Below are 5588 nucleotides of genomic sequence, written 5' to 3'. Positions count from 1 at the left end.
GGCCGGCAGCAGCGGTCCGATGATATCCATTCCCTACTTCATGAATGGCCATGGAGACAAAACTGAGTGCAATGGTTCTGCTGGTTGATGTACCAACGGTGCTTAGCGTTGACACCTATCACATTTTTTAACAAAAGCTTTGGCATCTTATTCTATTCAAGGCCAATAGTATCCTGCCCTTACCCATTTTAGTACTAAGGAATGCCCAAATAATTTCCATAGATCCCTTCGTGGACTTCTCGCATAACATAATTAGCTTCGGAGGCTCCCAAACATCAGACCTGTGGGCCTTGGAAAGATTTCCTGTACAATTGGCCTCATTTGAAACTATACCGCGCTGCTTTAGCGTGCAGCGCCCAGGATGCCTTGGGATCTTCAGGAAACTCAATGATCTCATTCCTCCAGTCCCATACCAAATTAGTCGCGTTTACCTCGTAATAGTTATCTGCGTCCAGAACCGAGTGCATAAGTTGTACGATCGTACTAGAGTCTGATTCCTTCATTTCTGTCGATGAGCCAAGGTTAGCTAATTCATCCGCTTCTGCATTTTCTTCCCTCGGGATATACGTAATTGACCACTCGCGGAATCGAGCAAGCATAGACTGAACCTTCGCTAAGTATTGTTACATGCGTTCCTCTTTGGCTTCGAAGATCCCGTAGACCTAATTTACTACTAGCTGGGAGTCGCATTTGATTTCTATGACCTCGGAATCTAGTCCCTGGGACAATTCGAGTCCTGCAATCAAAGCTTCATACTCTACTTCATTATTAGTCAGAGGAACCGTTCTTATGGCCTGCCTTAGGGTTTCTCCCGAAGGTATGGTTAATACTATGCTAACCCCGAACCCTTTTATGCTGGAAGCTCCATCCTTAAATAGGGTCCAAACTCCTGATGTCGATTCTGACACCATCACTGCTTCTTTGTTAGCCAGAGGTAACAGTCCCGGACTGAAATCAGCCACAAAGTCGGTCAAAACTTGTGACTTAATCGCAATCCTAAGTTTATAATCTATGTCAAATTCACTCATTTCGATGACCTATTTGGATAGCCTACCCGAAAGTTCGGGTTTGTGAAGGATATTTCGAAGGGGAAAAGTGGTCACCACACTATCAGGTAACATTGGAAATAAGGATTTGCTTCTGAGCGGCGACTACGAGGGCTAAGGACAACTTCTCCAAATATGGATAGCGAGTTTCCGCTCCAGTTAAAATTCTACTAACGTAATAAATTGGAGATTGCGTACCTTCGTCCTCGCGGACTAAAACGGCGCTTACCGCTACCTCCGAGACCGCTAAGTAGATTAATAATTTTTCGCCTTCCTCCGGCTTCGATAATAACGGAGGACTTGACAAGTATCTTTTCAAATCCCTTAAAGCATGTTGACATTCTGGGGTCCATCCGAAGTTGTTGTTCTTCTTGAGTAACAAAAAGAAACGATGGCATTTCTCTGAAGACCGGGAAATGAACCTGCTCAAAGCGGCCAATCTCCATGTGAGCCTTTGAATTTCTTTTACGCTTGATAGCTGGCCGGGGATGTCTTCAATGGATTTTCTTTTATCGGGGTTAACCTCAATCCCCTTTTATGATACTAGGAATCCTAGGAACTTGCCAGAACTAACCACGAACGCACATTTTTCAGGGCTAAGCTTCATGTTACGCTTCCTTAGCATGTCAAAAGTTTCTTGCAAGTTTTTACGATGATCACATGCGTTCAAAGACTTAACAATCATATCGTCTATATAGACTTCCATGGTTTTCACTATTTATTTTTCAAACATTTTATTTATGAGCCGCTAATAAGTGGCTCCGGCGTTCTTTAGCCCGAAGGGCATCACATTATAGCAATATGTGCCGAAATTCATTATGAACGAAGTTTTTTCCTTATCCTCCGGGTTCATCTTAACTTGGTTGTCCCCGGAATAAGCATCGAGGAAACTCATTAACTTATGCATTGTTGTTGCATCAATCATTTGATCAATATTTGGTAATGGGAACGGGTCCTTAGGGCACGCCTTATTCAATCCATATAGTCTATGCACATGGGAAATTTCTTCTTCTTCTTTCGAACTACTACTACGTTAGCTAGCCAGTCTGGATACTTTACCTCTCGGATTGAACCGATATCAAGTAAGTAAGTTACCTCTTCTTTGACGAATTTGTTTTTGGCCTCGGTAATAGGACATTTTTTCTGTCTTACCGGAGGAATGTTGGGATCCAAGCTTAACTTGTGTACGGCCATTTCTGGTGGGATACCTGTCATATCTGCATGTGACCACGTAAAACAACCGACATTAAATTTAAGAAATTCAATAAATCCAAACCTTAGTTCGGGGTGAAGTCCTGTCCCCAAGTGGGATTTCCTTTCCAGTAACTTCTCAAATAATGGGACTTTCTCAAGCTCTTCCGATGTGGATTTTGTTGCGTCCGTCTCTTCTACTACCTGGAAATACCTTGGCATTTGATAAGATTTAGGCACCTCTTTCCTATGATTGACCTCGCTTGACTCGGGAGCAGGCACCGGTTCTTGTAATTGCTATGCCGCATGCTCTTTCCCTTTGCAACTGGAGATCAAAATTGCATTCATCTCCCTTGCCGTCAGCTGGTCACCTCTTATTTGTTTAATTCCCTCGGGAGTTAGGAATTTCAGTAACTGGTGATATGTCGATGACACAGCTTTCATCTCGTGCAACCATGGTCTTCCCAGGATAATGTGGTAGCCCATATCACCATCCACCACCTCAAAAAGGGTCGTTTTTATCACCCATTCGGCAGTCGTGGGGAGTAGAATCTCTTCTCGGGTTGTCACGCTTGCTAGGTTGAACCCAGTGAGGAGTTTTGTGGTCGGAATAATGCTTCCGGTAAGTTTGGCTTGCTCCAATACCCTTCATTGTATAATATTGGCCGAACTCCCAGGATACACCTGAACACGTTTGATTTTAAAATCTAATACATTTAAAGAAATTACCAATGCATCATTGTGCAGTAGCAACAATCCATATGCGTCTTCTTCCATGAAAGTGATGTCGTCTTCTGATAAGTGAGAATTTTGACTACTTATTAGCGCCTTTTAGATTTAGTTTTAGTCCGAAGGTGTCTAAATATATTCTGAAAAACTGATGAAATATGCTTACCTGCAGGAGTATTGGAAAATGAGCCACTACGATGAAATTTAACTCGAGGAGGAGTGATCTGAACAAGGACAAAAATCAGGCACAGAAGCTCAAGTGCGGACCGCAGATTTTTATCTGCGGCCGCAAAATGTGAAGGAAAATCAACAAAGCCCCAGTGCAAAGTGCGGACCACACAATTATTGTGCGGTTGCAGAAGCTACGTAAGAGCCAAAGTTCAGAGAGTTTCATTTCAAGCTCAAGAAGAAATGCGGACCGCACAATAATTGTGCGACCTCAGAAACTGTTATGCGACCGCACTCAGGAAATGTGTGGTCCGCAGAAGAGCCCAGTGCGGCCGCACCTAGAATTATGCGGACCACAGAACATGAGAGATGCGGCCGCAATCCAGAATTGTGCGGCCGTAGAGCCAACTCCTGTCAAGATCTAAAGAGAAGTGCGGACCGCACATATAATTGTACGGCCGCAGAACCTCCGAAAGGGCAATTTTGTCCGAAAATTCCAGCTTTGTATAAATAGACTACTTTCACGAAATTAGGTCAAGTTTGGAATATTGAAAGTCATGTAGCCGTTTTTACTTGCCCCTTTAGGTAACTTTAGCTTACTTTGGTGATTTAACATTGAATTTTTATCTTTTAATCATGCAATATTAGTTTTATCATCTTTTCTTCTTTATTTTCTTCTATACCCATTATGAGTAGCTAGATTTCTAACTAGAGTTGTGACCCAACCCTAGTGTGTAAACCTAATGGGTGTTTGATTTATTGCTTGTTTATGATTGGGTGTTGATTATCCAGCCTTGTTCTTGCTTTTATTTGAAGATTTAATGGTTGCAAACATTATCTCATGCCTAAATTGACTTGGTCTCTTCTTGAGAAAGAGAGACTTAGTCTAGGAAAATTTGGCTAACAAGAATTTGGGATAAAATCAAGATATTGATAGTCCCAATTAAAGGGTTGAACCTAGAGATAGTAAAACCCGACTTGAGCATTTTATCAATTGTTTTGTTCAATACCCATTTGGACTTGAGAAAGCCAAATTCGGCAAACTCACTCTCTTACCGAGAGGTATTAGTGGGTACTTAAGTGTTGATAGCTATAATACACCCCGACCAATGAAACAAGTTTTACACTTTACAACCCATTTGGCAAACACCTAGGTGAAGGTCATAGCCCTAGGCCTTTTACATTATTTGAAAACCATCCAAAAATAATATTCTCTAGTTTTATATCTTTAGAATTGTAATCCTAAACGTAATTTTAGAAGTAAAAACAAAACCATATTTGTGGAAGTGCAACCAAGATACTTCACGTGCTTTATCCAAATATATACCACTAATCCCATATCAGCTCCCTGTGGATTCGATCCTGACTCCTTGTTGGGTATTATTATTGCAATCGACCGTTTCACAACCCCGAATAGAGGTGTGACTTGGACGAGATTAATTTTTGGCGCCGTTGCCGGGGAGCTAAAAACGGATTTAGTTATATATTTGGTTTTGTGTGCGAATTGTCTTCTTTTCCTTCCGTGTTACTAATCTTTTTGGTGCAACAATTGTAGGTGAAACAATGGCTCTCAACAACAATGATCCTCTTGGAAACATGCCTTTGGGGGATGTGGACGTGGAAGATGACCAAGTTGAAGAGGTTCCTCTTGAACCTCAAGCAAATAGATGAGGCCGAACGCCTCAAGACAACGTTCTCGTTCCACCCCAAAATCCACCAAGAGCGGCTCCACACCGGGTGTTGCCGAATGAAGGCTATGCAAGTGCCATAGTCCCTCCCCGCATTAGGGCGGGCAACATTCAAATCACAAATGTTATGCTCACATTGCTAGAGCAACGGGAATTCTTCACCGGGGCTCCGAATCAAAATGCGTACAAACACTTGAAAGGGTTTGTGGACACTTGCTGGGGGAGTAAACAGACAAACGTCTCCGAGGATACTTTAAGGTTAAGGCTATTTTCTTTCTCTCTACGGGGGAAAGCCTTGGATTGGCTAGAAAGGTTGCCAAACCATTTCATCCATACATGGGATGAATTAGCGGAGAAATTTATTTCCAAGTTCTTTTCTCCCGGGCATATGGCTACTTTTAGAGATGAGATTCTAGCATTCAAACAAGAACCCAATGAGCCATTGCATGAAATATGGGAGAGGTACAGAACTATGGTGAAAGAGTTCCCAAACAATGACATAATGGAGGCTATGATTCAACAAACTTTCTACAGGGGGGATCAATACTACCAATTAATGCGTGGTCAACCAACTTGCCGGGGAAAATTTCATGACAACTCCATATGCGGAAGCATGTGAGATCTTAGATGAAATGGCAGATACTTCATCGGCATGGCAAAGTAGAGCAAATGTTCCTCAAGGTGATCCAAACGTGATTCACCTACATAAAGCATTTCATGATCATGGGCAAGCAATTGCCGAGTTGACGACCACAATGAATAAATT

The sequence above is a fragment of the Nicotiana tomentosiformis genome, chromosome 1, assembly GCF_000390325.3.
Source record: "Nicotiana tomentosiformis chromosome 1, ASM39032v3, whole genome shotgun sequence".
NCBI classification, from domain to species: Eukaryota; Viridiplantae; Streptophyta; class Magnoliopsida; order Solanales; family Solanaceae; genus Nicotiana; species Nicotiana tomentosiformis.
This window is presented reverse-complemented; position numbering follows the sequence as displayed.